This window comes from Dromaius novaehollandiae, chromosome 32, assembly GCF_036370855.1.
Source record: "Dromaius novaehollandiae isolate bDroNov1 chromosome 32, bDroNov1.hap1, whole genome shotgun sequence".
Classification (NCBI taxonomy): domain Eukaryota; kingdom Metazoa; phylum Chordata; class Aves; order Casuariiformes; family Dromaiidae; genus Dromaius; species Dromaius novaehollandiae.
In genome coordinates, this window is record NC_088131.1 from 644,378 (window position 1) to 662,499 (window position 18,122).

Sequence of the window (18,122 nt, forward strand, 5' to 3'; positions counted from 1 at the left end):
GCCACGTGCAACACAAGCGCGCACGGGGGTCCTCGTGCAACGGCCGGGGTGGGGGTCCTTGTGCATCACGTGGCCTCGTGCATCTGCCGTGCATGATCCGCCGTGCATGACCCCCCCCCCGGGGCTCGCACGGGGCAGGGGGGGCACAAGGACCTGCCCGCCCCGCTGGCGTGTGCACACGCGTGTGCGAGGGCTGCAGGGGCCCGGCTGGCGTGTGCACACGCGTGTGCGAGCGGCGCCCCTGCCCCCCCGGCGGGGCACGCGGGGACACGGGATAAAAATAGCCCGGGCGCCCCTCCCCCCCGCGGGGGGGTGGGGCCTGGCCCGGACGCCTGGGCTCCCCCGCGGGGGGGGGGGGCGGGCCCTGCGCGCGCACGTGCAGCTGGCTCCGGGGGCGGGGCTTGCCGCGGCCCCGCCCCACCCCCCGCTGCCGCGCCCCCATTGGCTGGTGCCGCGCCGCGGGCGCTGCCATTGGCCGCCGCCGCCATTGCGGACGTGCCTGGAGCCAGGGGGGACCCGGCGCCCCTCCCCTCCCCTCCCCCCCCCCCCCGGGGCCCAGGCGTCCGGGTGCTCCCCTCCCCCACGGCCTCCAGGGGGCCCAGGCGTCCGGCCCCGCCCCCTCGTGCCCTTTGCCCCCGGCGCACCCTGCGCACACGCCGAGCACACGCCGAGCACACGGCCCCTGCGGGCGGCTGCACGCGGCTGGGGCACGCACGCACACGCGTGGGCACGCACACGCCACGCACACGCCTGCGCCGGCAGCGTGTGGACACCGGGCCTCGCGCGCGGACACGCAAGCGTGTGCGGTGCACGCTTGACACGCGTGCACACGCGTGCAGTGAGAGCATGCACTCATACGCATAACGTGTACGCGCGTGTTCAGGGGCTGCACATGTGTGGAGGCACGCCTGGTGAGCGCGTGTGCACGCGTGTGCACGGCACGCTTGCTCGACACGTCCCCTGAGCGCGGGCACACGCGTGGCCACGGACACGCGCCGTGGCCCTTCCGCCGTGGGACTGCGCACGCGTGTGCACACGGGAGCCCGGGGGGTTGCACACGCGTGTGCACGTGTCCTGCTGTCCTGGTGCCGTCCCGGGGGGCTGGTGCTGGTGCCGGTTCCCAGGGCGGTGCTGGGTCCCGGCGGTGCCGGGTCGGTGCCGGATCCTGGTTCCCGGGTCCTGGCGGTGCCGGGTCGGTGCCGGATCCTGGTTCCCAGTTGTGCTGGGTCGGTGCCGGGTCGGTGCCAGTTCCCGGTGGTGCCGGGTCAGTCCCTGGTCCCGGTTCCCGGGTCGGTGCCAAATCAGTGCTGGATCCCGGATCCCAGGTCAGTGCCGGATCCCGGTGTTGCCGGGTTGGTGCTGGGTTGGTTCCGGTTCCTGTTTCCCGGTTCCCGGGTCGGTGCCGGTTCCCAGTGGTCCTGGGTCAGTGCCGGTTCCCAGGTTGTCCCGGGTCGGTGCCGGTTCCCGGGTTGGTGTCGGATCCCGGTGCTGGTTCCCGGGTCGGTGCCAGATCCTGGTTCCCGGTGGTGCCGGGTTGGTGCTGGTTCCTGGTGCCGGTTCCCGGGTCGCTGCTGGTTCCCGGTTCCCGGGTCGGTGCCGGTTCCGGGTTGGTGCCGGTTCCTGGTGCCGGTTCCCGGGTCGGTGCCGGTTCCGGGTTCCCGGGTCGGTGCCGGTTCCGGGTTCCTGGGTCAGTGCCGGATCCTGGTTCCCAGTTCCTGGTGCCGGTTCCTGGTTCCCGGTTCCCGGTGGTGCCGGTTCCCGGTGCCGCATCCTGGTTCCTGGTTCCCGGTGCCGGTTCCGGGTTCCCGGGTCGGTGCCGGTTCCCGGTCGCCGCCAGCGGGGCGGGGCGCAGCCGCTCGCGGGGGGGGCGGGGCGTGTCCGGGGGCGTGGCCGGGCAGGCGGGGGCGTGTCCGGGGGCGTGTCCGGGCAGGCGGGGGCGTGTCGCGCGCCGGGGGCGGGGCGGGGCCAGCGCGGGGCGGGGCGGGGCGGGGCGGGGCGGGGCGGGGCCGGCTCGGCGGCTCCGCTCGCTGCCTCGGTCCTTTGTTTGAGCGGAGCCGGAGCCGGAGCCGGAGCCGAGCGGCGCCGCCGGAGGCAGCGCGGGGCCGCGGCCGCGACCGAGACCTGCGGGCGCCGAGACCTGCGGGCACCGGGCCCCGCCGCCGCCGCCGCCGCCCGCAGGTAACCGCCGCCCGCCCGCCCGCGCCCGGCCCCGGCCCCGGCTCTGGCCTCGGCTCCGGCACCGGCACCGGCACCGGCGCGGCCGAGCCCGGGGCCGCCGGGCCTGACAGGGGGGCGCCAGCGGGGGAGGGGGGGCACCGGCCGCGGCGGAGGCTCCCGGCCGGGGGGGGGTCCTGAGCCCCGGGGGGGGGGGTCTGACCCGGCCGGGGGGGGGTCGGGGGGCTCCGAAGTGGGGGACCCGGCTCGGGGGGGCTGGGGGGGACCCGGCCGGGGGCAGCCGGGGGGCTCCGGGCTGGGGGGCTCCGGGCTGGGGGGAGCCGGACTGGGGGGGCTCCGGGCCGGGGGGCTCCGGGGGCTCCTGACTGAAGTGATTCGGGGTGCGGGGGGGCCCCGGCTGGTGCAAATTGGGGGGGGTCGGGACTGAGGGCAGTGGGGGCTCTTGACCCCGGCTGAGGTAAATGGGGGGGGGGGTCCGGGCCGGGGGGGGGACCCGGCTGGGATAAATGGGGGGGGTCAGGGCTGGGGGGTCTCGATGCTGGCTGAGGGAAATGGGGGTCTGGGGGGGGCCCGGCTGGGGTGATTTGGGGTCTGGGGGGGCCCCGGCTGGGGTTAATGGGGGGGGTCCAGGCTGAGGCAAAAGGGGGGGGTCGGGGCTGGCGTAAATGTGGGTCTGGGGGGGTCTGGACTGGGGTGATTTGGGGTCTGGGGGGGCCTCGGCTGAGGGAAATGGGGGGGTCCAGCTGGGGTTAATGGGGGGGTCCGGGCTGGGGTTAATGGGGGTCGAGCTGGGCAGGTAAATTGGGGGGGGGCAGGGATGGCTGTGCCCCCCCCCACAGTCTGAAGGCTGCTTGTGCTGCCCCCCCCCCCAGCAGGGTTTGGGAGGGGGGTCATGTTGGGGGGGGCCTTGTAGCTGTGCTGGGGGGGCAATGGGGGCTGGGGGGGGTCAGACCCCCGGGGGGGTCCCTGAGTGTGTAACCCCTGCTCCCTAAATCCCCACTTTTCAACCCAAGATGGGGGGGGCCTCAAGGTGGGGGTTCCCCCCCCAACACACCTGGCTCTTAAAGGGCCAGCGCCGCCAGGTGGGGGGGGGGTTCCTGGCTTCACCCCCTGCCTCAGTTTCCCCCCCTGGGATGGGGCTTTTTGGGGGGGGGGTGTCTGCCCCCCCCAGCCCCAATCTGGCTTTGGGGGGGGGTTGGGGGGAGCTGCTTCCTTCCTGTGGGGGGAGGGGGGCAGCCAATCCGCTTCCCCGGGGGGGGGGCCCCTCCGGAAATGGCCCCCCAGCCTGTGAGGGGGTTTTGGTGGGGGGGGGAAGGGACTGGGGGTGTCGAGGTTGGGGTTGGTGCGCTGGGGGGGCTGGGTGAGATTGGGGGGGGCTGGGGGGCTGATAGTGAGGGGTTCAGCCGTAATTTGGGGGTGTCCGTGGGGCTGATATTGGGGGGGTTGTGGTGGGATTTGGGGGTGTCTGTGGGGTCTATTGGGGGGGTCAGGTAGGGTTTGGGGTGTCTGTGGGGCTGATACTGGGGGGGTCCAGGTGTGATTTGGGGGTGTCTATGGGGCTGATATTACAGTTCAGTTATAATTTGGGGGTGTCCATGGGGCTGAAATTGGGGGGTTCAGGTGTAATTTGGGGGTGTCCATGGGGCTGAAATTGGGGGGGTCCAGGTGTGATTTGGGGTGTCCATGGGGTCGATATTGGGGGGTGTTCAGGTGTGATTTGGGGTGTCCATGGGGTCGATATTGGGGGGTGTTCAGGTGTGATTTGGGGTGTCTGTGGGGCCAATAACAGCCTGGGGGGTGCCTGGCTCAGTGCCCCCCCCCACCCCGGGGTGCAGCGAGTTCGCAGGCCTCAGCCCCCCCCCCCCAGCCCCCCAAGGGGCCGTTTCATCACCTCCAGCCCCACTTGCCGCCTCTTGCGTCAGGCAGCCCGGACGCCTGGGCCCCTGGGGCAGCAGTGGGGGGGCGCCCGGACGCCTGGGCCCCTGGGGTGCCGGGGGGGGGGGGTGCCCGGACGCCTGGGCCCCAACGGGCGGGTGCCTGGCGCCGACCCCGGGGCGCCGGGTCGGGCTGGGCCGGGCGCCCTGATAAGGCGGGTGTGGGGCTGGCAGCGGCGATAGGGCCCCGCCGCGCGGGGGCCACTGGGAGCACTGGGAGGGACAGGAACCGGCCCCGCTGGGAGCACTGGGAGCCCGGAGCGGCGGGTAGTGGCTATACTGGGAGTACCGGAAGCCTGGAGTGGCGGGTAATGGTTATACTGGGAGTACTGGGAGCCGGGAGCGGTGGGTAATGGTTATACTGGAAGTACTGGGAGCCGGGAGCGGCAGGTAATGGCTATACTGGGAGTACTGGGAGGGACAGGAACCAGCCCCACTGGGAGCCCAGAGCGATGGGTAACGGCTATACTGGGAGTACTGGGGGCCCGGAGTGGCGCATAATGGCTATACTGGGAGCCGGGAGTGGCGGGTAGTGGCTATACTGGGGGCTGGGAGTGGTGGGTAATGGTTGTACTGGGAGTACTGGGTGCTCAGAGTGACGCGTAATGGTTGTTTCCCAGCACTGGGGGTACTGGGAAAGGGGAGCCCTGTGTTATGCTCTATTGGGAGCAATGTCTAATGATTATACTGGGAGTACTGGGAACTGGCAGTGATGTGTAACGTTATATTGGGAGTACTGGGAGCGGGCAGTGACGTGTAATGGTTGTACTGGGAGCGACAGCTGCTGGGCGTACTGAGAGTGACAGATACTGGGAGTACGAGGGAGGGGTACTGGGTGTGCTGGGAGTGCTGGGTCTGTGAGTAAGCGGTAATGGTTGTACTGGGAGCATGGGGAGTGGGTGTACTGGGAGGAAGGATTAAAGTACCCGGAGTACTGGGAGTACGAGTGACGTGTGATCGCTGTACTGGGAATACTGGGAGCTGGCAGTGGTAGGTAATGGGAGCACTGGGAGCATTTGCAGCGAGAGTGGCGGGTACTGGGTATACTGGGAGCCAGACGTGGCGAGTACTGGGAGCGGAGGGGACAGGCCCCAGCCATACTGGGAGCCCTGGGACCAGCAGTACTGGCCATACTGGGGCGCGGGAGGGTGGTTACTGGTCCTGTGGGGGTTGGTGCTGTGCCGGGGCGGGGGGATGGGAGGGGTGTCCCGGACGCCTGGGCCCCCAGTGCCCCCCGCTAACGCTGCCCTTCCCCCCGCAGAGCCCGGCCATGGCAGGCGCGTAGCCCCCCCCAGCAACACGGGACCCCACACGCCTGCCGCGGTGAGTCCTCGCGTGTCCTCGCGTGTCCCCGGCTGCCTCCCGCCTCGGAGACCCCACGCACACGAGCACGCAGGGGGGCACGCACACGCGTGTACGCCACGCTGTAGGACACGCACACGCATGTAGGCTGTGCTGTAGGACACACACGTATGCACATGCCAAGCGCACACGCTTGTGTTGACACTGGGTCCAGGCTGTTCACGCGTGCACACACGTAGGGGTGTATCGGGTGCTAGGATGCTTGCACACGCGTGTGCACGCAAAGGTGTGTGCGCAGCAGGATCTGGCGTGTTCACACGTGTACGTGTCACGTGGCGTTCCCATGTGTGTGCCGTGTGCAAGGATAGGTAGATACACGTACACACACAGAGCTTTAGGGTGTTCACGCACGTGTGCACACGCACACACGTGTGCACCACGCTCAGGGACCTTCACACACATACACCTGGTTCAGAGGCATTACATGTGTGTACATGTGTGTGCACACGTGTGTACAACAGGCGTTAAAACATGCATGCACGTACGCTTGTGCGCTTGCACGCTAGTTTTAGGGTGTGCACACGTGCTCGTGTGTGCCTGTGTGACAGGGCTTGGGGTGTGCGTGTCTGTGAGCACGTGGGTGCTCACACGTGTGTCTCGCGGCACGGACACGCACTCCCGCGTCCGGGTGTGCGCACACACGGATATTGCGCATGGGCACACGTAACTGCACACACGTCACACTGCACAACACACGTGGTACACGCACACGCGTGCAAATACACGCTGGTGGCAGCGGCGTGCCGACACGTGCCCAGCGCTGCGTGCACGTGTGGTAGCTGTGTTCACGCACACGTGTGCACGTACATGCGTGTGTCCCATGGACTCTGCGCGTGTGTTAGCTGTGCGCACACACGGAGGACATAGGACAGCATAACACGCTGAGGACGGTGTAACACACGTGTGCGCGTGGAGGACAGCCACACACGGAGGACTGTAGCGTGTGCAGGTGGAGGGCAGCACATGCCACACAGGACAGTGTCACGCAGACACATGGTGCACATCATTGCACACGCGTGAACACACGCAGGAGACAGCACCGCGCACACCCGGAGGACAGCGTGACGCTGGGAGGCCGGGGTTGTACAGCAGTTAGGGTGACAGGTGCGTGGGACAGCGTTACACGCACGTGGAGGGCAGTTACACACGTGCACACGCGGAGAGCAGTATTGTACACGCACGGAGCGCAGCATTACACGCGTGGGTAGCGGTGTTACACGCTTAACGAACAGTCACATGCCCGTGGATAGGGAAGACTGCTACAACAGCGTGGAGAACAGTGTTACGCGTGACAGTTACACATGTTACATGTGCACAGAAGAGCGTGTTACACACAGGACGGCGTTGCATGTGCGCACACAAGACCATTGCATGCAGGACAGTGTTACACGCTTACAGACGTGCACACGAGGCTTGCACACAGCACAGCATCACAGGCAGCGCTGCAAGCACACGCGTGGGCACTGTCACACGTGCGCAGAAGGCAGCGGCACGTGGTACAGCATGCACACGCAGAACAGGCACACGGAAGAGCGGGCACGCGGGGTTCGGTGTCACACGCACACGTGAAGACAGCGTTGCACACGGGACAGCGTTGCACACGAGTCCTGCACGCTCACGTGGGACAGTGTTACGCGCAGGGTGTGCACACTGCTACAGGCGTGCACACGCAGGAGGCAGCGCTGCACGCGGAAAACACCGTTACACGCACACGCAGGGGTGTGTTGCATACGTGGGCAGCGTTGCGCGCTTGCAACAGACAGCGTTACGCGGAGAACAGCGTGACGCACACCGTTACACACAGCAGGCAGCATCACACGGTGTCACACGCGTGTAGAGAGGCGCGTTACACGGAGGCCAGTGTCACGCGCACAGCGTTACACGGTTACATGCACGTAGGAGACAGCGTTGCACAGAGGCGGGTGTCACGCGCACAGTGTCACACGCACACAGAAGACAGTGTTGTGCGGAGGTCAGTGTAATGCACACAAGCACACAGAAGACAGCGTTACACGGAGCCTGGCGACACGCTGTCGCGCACAGGGAAGACAGCATTACACAGAGGTCAGTGTCACGCGTACAGCGTCACACGCACAAAAGACAGCATTACAGAGAGGCCAGTGTCACGCGTACAGTGTCTCACACGCGCACAAAAGACAGCGTTATACGGAGGTCAGTGATACATGCACTCCTAGAGCCGGCACAGCCCGCCTTCCCGCACGGCTGTACGTGCCCCCACGCGGTTGTGCCTGCCCCACGCGGTTGTGCCTGCCCCACGCGGTTGTACTCGCCCTGCACAGCTGTGCGTGCCCCACGCGATTGTACTCGCCCTGCACGGTTGTGCCCGCCCCGCACGGTTGTACTCGCCCCGCCTGGCGGTGCGTGCCCCCCACGGCTGTGCCCGCCTCCCACGGCGGTGCATGCCCGGCCCCCCCCCGCCCCCCCCCGTGGCGCACGGCCCACGTCACCGCGGCCCCCCTGTCCCCCCCCGCACCGCCCCGGGGCCGGGGGAGGTTCCTCTGCGTCAGCCAGAACAAATGAGTCAGGCGGCCGCGCCGGGGCCGGAGACGCACCGCCGGCACCTGCCGCCCCACGGCCGCCACCCGCCACAGTCGCCGCCCCACGGCTACAGTCGCCGCCCCACGGCTGTGCCATGGTCACAGTCACCACCCCACAGCTGCCCCGTGGCTGCAGTCACCGCCCCATGGCTGCCCCACAGCCACAGTCACCGCCCCATGGCTGCCCCATGGCTGCCCCACGGCCACAGTCACTGCCCTACGGCTGTGCCATGGTCACAGTCACCGTCCCACAGCTGCCCCATGGCTGCCCCACGGCCACGGTCACGGTCACTGCCCCACGGCCACAGTCACTGCCCCACGGCCATGGTCACTGCCCCACGGCCACAGTCACCACCCCACAGCTACAGTCGTTGCCCCACGGCTACAGTCACTGCCCCACAGCTGCCCCATGGCCACACTCACCACCCCACGGCTGCCCCACAGTCACGTGCTGTCCTGCGGCTGCCCCACAGTCGCACCGGCTGCCCCACAGTCGCCCTGACCCCCAACTCCCTGAATGCCCCATGGCCCCCTCCCCCCCCGTGCCTCGGTTTCCCCCGGCCCAGGGTCCCATTTGTGGGGGGGGCCGTGAGCCCCCGTGTCAGGGTTGTGCGCGTGCGACTGTGCGCCCGCGTGTCGGGGTTGTGCGGGTGCGCGCCCGCGTGTTGGGGTTGCACGCGTGCAGGTGTGCGCCTGTGTGTCAGGGCTGCATGCGTGCAGCTGTACGTCTGTGTGTTGGGGCTGCATACGTGCGACTGTGCGCCCGCGTGTCAGGGTTGCACGTGTGCGACTGTGCGCCCGCGTGTCGGGGTTGCGTGCGGCGGTTCCCAGCCTGTGTGCGGTGGTGCAAGCACGGCTGACTCCCACAGGCGCGCGTCCAGTTGTGTCCCTGGCAAACACCTATGCGGTGGCGGGTGTGCGGGGTTGTCACCTGTGTGCCCGTGTCCCCACGGGGTGTGCGTGTGTTTCCTGGGGGCCTGCACACACGTGTGTCAGTCCCATGGCGCGTTGCCGTGCCGGTGTCCCCACGTGAACCCGCCTGTTCCTCTGTGCCCGTGTGTTCCCGCGCGTGTTCTCTCGTGCACACGCGTGTCTGCGTGCCCACGCGGCCCCGTTTCCGTGTGCGCACACCTGCGTGCACACGCCTGCGTCCCCTTGCGTGTCTGGGCGTCCCGTGTTCCTCGTGGGCCCTGCGTGTACCCGTGTGCTCACGTGTCCGTGCACATCTGTGTGTTCCCGTGTACCCGTGTGCTCACGTGTCCGTGCACGCCTGCGTGCTCCCGTGTACCTGGGTGCCCGGGGGTCCCTGCTGTGCCCCCCCCGCGTAGCCGTGTCCTCGCGTGCCCCCGGCTGTCTCGGCTCCCCCGACGCGTCCGTGTGCCCGTGTCCTCGCGTGCCCCCGCGTGTCGGAGCCCCCCGTTGTGCCCGTGTCCTCGCGTGACCCCGCGTGTTTGGGGTCCCCGATGCTTCCGTGTGTCCCCGTGTCCTCGCGTGACCCCGCGTGTCGGAGCCCCCGATGTGTCCGTGTGCTCACGTGCGTCCGTGTCCTCGCGTGCCCCCACGTCTGAGCCCCCCCGATGGCTCCGTGTGCCCGTGTCCTCGCGTGCCCCCGCCTGCCCGTGCCCCCCCGATGGCTCCGTGTGCCCGTGTCCTCGCGTGCCCCCGCCTGTCTGTGCCCCCCCGCGACCCCGTGTGCCCCCCCATGTGCCGTGTGCCCCCCCATGTGCCGTGTCCTCCCATGTACTGTGTCCCCCCCCATGTACCACGTCCCTCCTGGTGTGTTTGTCACCCCCATGTACCATGTACCACCCCCCGGCGTGTGCCGTGTCCCCCCCCCCACGTACCGTGACCCCCTTGGCGTGTCCGCCGCCCCCCCCGTGCCGTGTCCCCCCCCCCCGCCGTGTGCCGCGTCCCAGCCGTGTCCGGGATTCCCACCGGGGCGGCGCCGCGGGCGGCCATCCGGCTGACGTCAGCATCACCCGGCCGGCGGGGGTGACCCGCGCGCTGTGAGTCACCCCCGTGTCACCCGGCGGCCCCGTCACCCGGCGGCGCGGGGACCCCGGGGGCGGGGGGCGGAGCGCGGGGGCCCCCGGCAGCGCCACGGCGGGGCCGCACACGGCACCCGACACCCGGCGCCCCGCGCTCGCCGCCGCCTGTCGCGCCACCCAGGTGAGGCCCCCCGTGTCACCCGGACGCCGCCGTCACCCGGACACCGCCGGCGCCCGGACACGGCCGGCTCGGGAACCGCGCGGCAAGGGGGGGTGGGTTGTGCGTCCGGGCCAGCGGTGGAGGGGGGGAAGCGCCGTGCGGCGGTGAGTCCGCGTGTGCGGGTGACGTGTGCGGGAGTGCGTCTGGCCGGCGCCGGTGCCCGGCCGGGGGGGGGGGGTGCCGGCGCGCGTGAGGGCGGTTGTGCGAGCTGTTGTGGGTCAGCGCCGGCTGTTGCGGGTCACGTGTCAGGCCGTGCGCGTGGCTGTTGCGCGCGCCGTTGTGAGTCGGGGACTGTGATTGTGTGTTTGGGTTGTTGGGCGCGAGCGCGGGTCTCACGTGGGGGGGGGCGTTTGCCGCGGTGAGTCGGGGGTCGCGGTTGCGTGTTAACGTGGTCGCGTGTGCTGTTGGGGGTCAGTGTCCACTGTCGCGGGCATGCGATTGTGGATCAGCGTGCGGCTGTGCGTGTAGCTGTCATTGTGTGTCACGGCGTGTAGCTGCGTGGTTGTGGGTCAGTGTGCGCGGTTGTGGGTCACGTGTGTAGTTGTGTGTAGAGGTGCCGCGTGTGTTGGGGGGGTGATTGCGTTCAACCGACTGCGTGTCTGTGTGTGGCTGTGGGTCACAAGCGCAGCGGTCGGCGCGCGGTTGTGTGTCGGGGTGTGCGTGGGGGACGGCCCCGTTGCGTGTCAGGGAGCGCGCGGCTGTGCGTGATCGTGGACCCCCACACAGCCACACGCGTGGGGACAGCGGCCGCGCGGTCGTGTGTCGGCGGTGCGCGCCGGCCGGGTGTCGCCGGTGCCGGTGTGCGAGCGCTGGGCGTGCGATTGCTCTGGCCTCGGCGGGCGGTGACGCCGCGCGGGGCCGGCCCTGGGGCCGTCCGGGTGTCCCCGGCGCGCGCACGCCTGTGCGCTCCATGGGGGACGCGGGTGGGGGCCGGGCTGCCCCCCGTCCCGCGCGGCCGCGCGCGTTGTACGTACAGGCGCGGGGCCTCTTTGTCAGGCCGTCTCAACGCACGCGAGCACACGCGTCCCAGCGTGCGGTTGTGCATGTGCGCGGGTGTACCCCAGAACCAGGCGGCATGGCGTGCCGTGCGTCTCCGGCTGTTGTCAGTTGTGTCGCCTTGTCCGAGTGTGAGACCCCCGTGTGTGTCTGTCCATGTGTGAGACCCCCCGTGGGTGTCTGTATGTGACACCCCTATGCACGTCAGTCCGTGTGTGACACCCCCACGCGTGTGTCCGTGTGCGTTCTCCCAGGTGTGATTGTGAGAGCGCCGTGTGTGTCCGCCTGTGTATGTCCGTCCATGTGTCAGCCCGTCCGGGTGTGTTTGCGGGGGTGTTGGACCCCCCTAGGCATGTGCAAGCCGCCCGTACACGCGTGTCCCCGTGTGTTGCGTGTTTTGTGGCATGGCCACGGGTGTGTCCGCCCGTTACAGGCGGCCGGGCAGGGGGTACCGGACAGGGGGGCCCGCGACACGCGTGTGTGAGGGCCGGCAGTGCCGTGCGGGGCGGAGCGCACGCGTGTGCCGACTGTTCCCCCTCGGACGGCGGCGGTTCCCCCCGGCGGTGAGTCACCGCTGCCCCCGGGGAGGAAAACCCGTGTGCGCCTGTGCGTGTTCGCGGGGGCGGGGGAGTTTCGGGGTGTGGGAGCGGCGGGGGGGGGGGACAGGCGCACGCATGTGCGCTGGAGACACGCGTGTGCGTCACCCCACGCGGACGGGAAACACGGGATGGGTGTGTGCATGGGGACACGCGTGCGGATCCGTGTGGGGCAGATCTCAGCGTGTTGGGTTGTGCGACACCCCCCCCGTGGTTGTTGCGCCCGTGTGGCGGTTGTTGTGCGTCCCGGTTGTTGCGTGACACGGCGGTCCCGCGAGGTGTGTGGCTGCTGTCACCGGCGCATGGGTGTCGCCTGTCACCAGCTGCCAACACACGTCACCGCGGTGTGGGGGTGACGTCACGCGTGTGCCCCCCGGCCCACAGGGGCACCGCCGCGTGTCACACGCGTGTCACACGCATGTCACCATGACAGGGTCCCGCTGCCGGGTGACGTCACGCGTGGGGCAGCGTGTCCCCCCCCGGCCTGCCCCGGGGCGGCCGTGGGGCGGGCGGCACACGCGTGTGTCATGCGTGTCCCCGCCCCCTTCCCGGCAGCCGCCGCCTTCCCGCTCGCCGTGGGCACGGGGGGGTTCCCCACGGCCGCCCCACGGCCGCCCTGCCCCACGGCCGCCCCACGGCCACCCCATCCCATTGCCACCGTGTCCCAGGGCCACCCCACGGCCACCGTGCCCCACAGCTGCCCCATAGCCCCCCCATGGCCACCCTGCCCCACGGCCACCCCACGGCCGCCCCCCATGGGGGAGCAAACCGGGGTACAGGCGGCACCGGGGGGGGGGGGTGACACCGCACACGCGTGACACCCGGCGCGTGTACAACCGCATGCAGCCCGGAGTGCAACCACGCGACCCAGCGTGTGTGCGGCAGCGTGACGCGGTGCGCGCGGCTGTGCGGTGCGCCTGTGCGTGGTGTCCCTGGGCGCCTGTGCGTGTGGGTGCGTGTGCGTCCCCTGACCCCGCAGTGCCCTGCCGGCACACGCGTGTGCGTGCACACGGGACCGTGCGTGCACACGCGTGTGCTGGGGCTGGTCCGTGTCCGTGCGCGCTCCCTGCCCCCCCCGTCCCCGTGGCCCCCCCCCGCTTCCTTCCCCCCCCCCCGCCCGCTTCCTTCCCCCTCGCACGCGCGTCACGGGCCGGCCCCGAAATTCCCCCTGCGGGGGCGACGCCGGGTGACGCACACGCGTGTGCGAGGCGGTGCCACAGCCGGACACCCCCGGGGGCTGCGTGTCGCGTGGGGGGGGGCGGCCTGTCACATGCGTGCGCAGGGGGCACGTGGGGGGCTGGTGTGTCACACGCGTGTGTGATGATCCCCTGCACCACACACGGGGGCTGGCGTGTCACACGCGTGTGCAAGGGGCCCCCACCGCACACGGGGCTGGCGTGTCACACGCGTGTGCGAGGGGCCCCCCCGCCCCGCATGGGGGCTGTCGTGTCACACGCGTGTGCGACGGCCCCCCCCAACCGCACACGGGGGCTGGCGTGTCACACGCGTGTGCAAGGGACCCCCATGGCTGGCGTGTCACACGCGTGTGCAAGGGACCCCCATGGCTGGCGTGTCACACGCGTGTGCGAGGGGGCGCCCTGCTCCCTGCCCCACCCCCGACATGTCTCCGCCCCGAAAGGGGGCGGGGCCCTGCCGTCCCCCTCCCCTCATTGGCCGGCCCCAGCCTGAGCCGCTCGTTCCCATTGGTCCCCGGCAGGCTGTGCTCGAAGACGGACGGGAAAGATGATTGGCCGCCAGGCGAGGGGCGCCGCGTGATTGGCCGGATTCCTGGAGAGCGTCACGGGATAGGTGAGGGGGCGGGGCCTGGGCTGAGGGGGCGGGGCTTTGTGGGGGCGGGGCCTCTGCAGGGAGGGGAGGGGCTTGGTGACATCCCCAGCAAGGAGGGGGCGGGGCTGTGAGGCACAGGCCCCGCCCCCTGCCCAGAGGCCCCGCCCCCAGACCCACCTGGCCCCGGTGCCCCCCATGGGGTTCCTGGTGCCCCCCCCCCGCTGCCCCACACCTTGAGCCCCCCAACTGCCCCCCAACCCCCCCAATGCTGCCCTCCAGCCCCCCAACTGCCCCCCGTGACCCCCCCTGCCCCATTGCCAACCCCCAGGTGCCCGGGACCCCCACCCAGCGCCCCCCCGACCCCCCTGCCCCATTGCCGCCCCCCAGGTGCCCAGGACCCCACCCAGCACCCCCTGACCCCCCTGCCCCATTGCTGCCCCCCAGGTGCCCAGGACCCCACCCAGCACCCCCTGACCCCCCCAGCCCCATTGCCGCCCCCCAGGTGCCCGGGACCCCCACCCAGCGCCCCCCCGTGACCCTCCCCACCCCATTGCTGCCCCCCAGGTGCCCAGGACCCCCACCCAGCACCCCCCTGACCCCCCCAGCCCCATTGCTGCCCCCCAGGTGCCCAGGACCCCCACCCAGCACCCCCCCGTGACCCTCCCCACCCCATTGCTGCCCCCCAGGTGCCCGGGACCCCCACCCAGCACCCCCCCGTGACCCTCCTGCCCCATTGCTGCCCCCCAGGTGCCCGGGACCCCCACCCAGCGCCGCTGCGGGGGCTGCCCCCCACTCGCACCCCGGGGGGGGGCCCAGCGGGGGCCCAGAGGCCTCCAGCGCTGCAGAAGTGGTGAGTGCTGGGGGGCTGGGGGGAATGTGGGGGGCTGGGGGGCGATGTGGGGGGCTGGGGGGAGATCTGGGGGGCACTCCTGGGGACACCCCCCGATGCACCATGGGGCGGGTAGGGATCCGTGGGGCAGGCTGGGGGATCTATTGGGCAGGGGGATTTGTGTGGCGGGGGGCATCCGTGGGGCAGGGGCATCCGTGGGGCAGGGCGGTCCATGGGGCAGGGCGGTCCATGGGGCACCCCAGTGACATGCCGTGGGGCAGGCTGGGGATCCGTGGGGCAGATTGGGGGGGATCCGTGGGGCAGATTGGGTGGGATCCATGGGGCAGGGGCCCCGTGGGTCGCCCCGCTGACGTGCCGTGGGGCAGGCTGGGGATCTGTGGGGCAGATTGGGGGGTTCTGTGGGGGGGGCAGGGGGTCCGTGGGTCGCGCCCCTGACGCGCCGTGGGGCAGGCTGGATGCATCGCGCCGTGGAGCAGCTGGGGGGCCGTGGGGCGGGCGGGGGGGGATCCGTGGGGCGGGGGGCCGTGGGTCGCGCCCCTGACGCGCCGTGGGGCAGGCTGGATGCATCGCGCCGTGGAGCAGCTGGGGGGCCGGGCCGGACGGGACCCCTTCGCCGTGGGGAGCCTGGGCTGCAGCGGGGCCTGGGCCGCCTGCCCCCCCCGCCCATGGCTGCCCGGCAACAGGTAGGCCCTGCCCCACGGCGCCCCACGGCGCCCCGGGACCCCCCCGGGACCCCCGGCACCACGTGCACCCCAGGGACCCCATAGAGCCCCCTGGGCACCCCACACACCCCCGGGCACCCCATGGAGCCCCCCATGGCACCCCCGGGCACCCCATAGAGCTCCCTGGGCACCCCACACACCCCCGGGCACCCCATGGAGCCCCCCACGGCACCCCCGGGCACCCCATAGATCCTCCTGGGCACCCCACACACCCCTGGGCACCCCATAGAGCCCCCCATGGCACCCCCGGGCACCCCATAGATCCTCCTGGGCACCCCACACACCCCCGGGCACCCCATGGAGCCCCCCATGGCACCCGTGGGCACCCCATAGATCCTCCTGGGCACCCCACACACCCCCGGGCACCCCATGGAGCCCCCCATGGCACCCGTGGGCACCCCATAGATCCTCCTGGGCACCCCACACACCCCCGGGCACCCCATGGAGCCCCCCATGGCACCCCCGGGCACCCCATAGAGCCCCCTGGGCACCCCACACACCCCCGGGCACCCCATGGAGCCCCCCATGGCACCCGTGGGCACCCCATAGATCACCCTGGGCACCCCATAGAGCACCCCCAGGCACCCCACACACCCCTGAACACCCCATAGAACCTTCTGGGCACCCCACACATGCTGTGGGCACCCCATAGATCCCCCTGGGCACCCTATAGAGCCCCCATGGCAGCCCCAGGCACCCCACACTCCCTGGGCACCCCATAGAGCCCCCCATGACACCCCAGGCACCCCATGGAGCACCCCCAGGCACCCCACATAACTCTGGGCACCCCATAGAGCACCCCATGAGACCCCGGGCACCCCATAGAGCCCCTCATGGCACCCTCGGGCACCCCACACCCCCCCGGGCACCCCGTAGAGCCCCCGGGCACCCCATAGAGCCCCTCATGGCACCCCGGGGCACCCCACACCCCCCCAGGCACCCCATAGATCCCCTGGGCACCCCGTAGAGCCCCCGGGCACCCCATAGAGCCCCTCATGGCACCCCCGGGCACCCCATAGATCCCCTGGGCACCCCATAGATCCCCTGGGCACCCCGTAGAGCCCCCATGGCACCCCCGGGCACCCCCCACACCCCATAGAGCCCCTCATGGCACCCCCAGGCACCCACACCCCCCTGGGCACCCCATAGATCCCCTGGGCACCCCATAGATCACCCTGGGCACCCCGTAGAGCCCCCATGGCACCCCCGGGCACCCCCCACACCCCATAGAGCCCCTCATGGCACCCCCAGGCACCCACACCCCCCTGGGCACCCCATAGAGCCCCCATGGCACCCCCGGGCACCCCCCACACCCCATAGAGCCCCTCATGGCACCCCCAGGCACCCACACCCCCCTGGGCACCCCATAGATCCTCTGGGCACCCCATAGATCACCCTGGGCACCCCGTAGAGCCCCCATGGCACCCCTAGGCACCCCACACACCCCTGGGCACCCCATAGATCCCCTGGGCACCCCGTAGAGCCCCCATGGCACCCCCGGGCACCCCCCACACCCCATAGAGCCCCTCATGGCACCCCCGGGCACCCACACCCCCCTGGGCACCCCATAGATCCCCTGGGCACCCCATAGATCACCCTGGGCACCCCATAGAGCCCCCATGGCACCCCTAGGCACCCCACACACCCCTGGGCACCCCATAGAGCCCCCCCCATGGTACCCCAGGCACCCCCCATGCCCCCAGCACCCCCCACACCCCTGTGAACCCCATAGAGCCCCCTCACCCCCCATACCACCCCCCCAGAACCCCCCCCCCCCGCCCCCCAGGAGGGTCTCCGTGCCGGGCAGGGGGTCCCAGCAGCGGGGGGGGGGTGTCCCGGCGGGTCACTAACCCCCCCCCCAGGTGTTCTTCCAGCATCGGCCAGGCCCAGCTGCCCCCCCACCTGGCGCCCCCCCACAGCGGTAATGGCACCCACGCCAACAAGCCCTATTTCCCCGCGGGGTGAGTACCGGGGGGGCCCCGGCGTCCGGGGGGGGGACGTGCCCCGCTTCGCGTCCCCACCCCCCCAAGCTGGCCTCGCTGGAGGGCCGCGTGCAGCGCCGTGCGCGGGGGCGAACGGGGCCGTATGGGGGTGCAGGGTGACGGGGACCGGGGTGGGGGTCCCGGCCACCCCCTGACCCCCCCGTGCCCCCCCCAGGGCGCTGCCGCGGCCCCCCCCCGGGAAGCTGGCCTCGCTGGAGGGCCGTGCACGGGGGCGAACGGGGCCGTATGGGGGTGCAGGGTGACGGGGACCGGGGTGGGGGTCCCGGCCACCCCCTGACCCCCCCGTGCCCCCCCCAGGGCGCTGCCGCGGCCCCCCCCCGGGAAGCTGGCCTCGCTGGAGGGCCGTGCACGGGGGCGAACGGGGCGGAACGGGGCCGTATGGGGGTGCAGGGTGACGGGGACCGGGGTGGGGGTCCCGGCCACCCCCTGACCCCCCCCGTGCCCCCCCCAGGGCGCTGCCGCGGCCCCCCCCCGGGAAGCTGGCCTCGCTGGAGGGCCGTGCACGGGGGCGAACGGGGCGGAACGGGGGCGAACGGGGGTGCAGGGTGACGGGGACCAGGGTGGGGGTCCCGGCCACCCCCTGACCCCCCCGTGCCCCCCCCAGGGCGCTGCCGCGGCCCCCCCCCGGGAAGCTGGCCTCGCTGGAGGGCCGTGCACGGGGGCGAACGGGGCGGAACGGGGCCGTATGGGGGTGCAGGGTGACGGGGACCGGGGTGGGGGTCCCGGCCACCCCCTGACCCCCCCGTGCCCCCCCCAGGGCGCTGCCGCGGCCCCCCCCCCGGGAAGCTGGCCTCGCTGGAGGGCTGTGCGCGGGGGCGAACGGGGCCGTATGGGGGTGCAGGGTGACGGGGACCGGGGTGGGGGTCCCGGCCACCCCCTGACCCCCCCGTGCCCCCCCCAGGGCGCTGCCGCGGCCCCCCCCCGGGAAGC

General features: G+C 71.5%; 1 long non-coding RNA gene across 2 annotated transcripts; it reads left to right on the forward strand.

Moving 5' to 3' along the window:
- Nucleotides 1–1,984: 1,984 nt before the first annotated feature.
- Nucleotides 1,985–17,978, forward strand: LOC135324588 (uncharacterized). 2 transcript variants are annotated; one of them, XR_010385906.1, is made up of 7 exons: nucleotides 1,985–2,178; nucleotides 5,371–5,432; nucleotides 13,547–13,638; nucleotides 14,365–14,467; nucleotides 15,024–15,150; nucleotides 17,052–17,150; nucleotides 17,950–17,978. It is a non-coding gene; the product is annotated as an uncharacterized LOC135324588 (long non-coding RNA). The 2 variants fall into 2 exon arrangements; XR_010385905.1 differs by lacking the exon at nucleotides 17,950–17,978 and adding an exon at nucleotides 17,347–17,399 and having other exon boundaries at nucleotides 1,986–2,178.
- The last annotated feature ends 144 nt before the right edge of the window (nucleotides 17,979–18,122 follow it).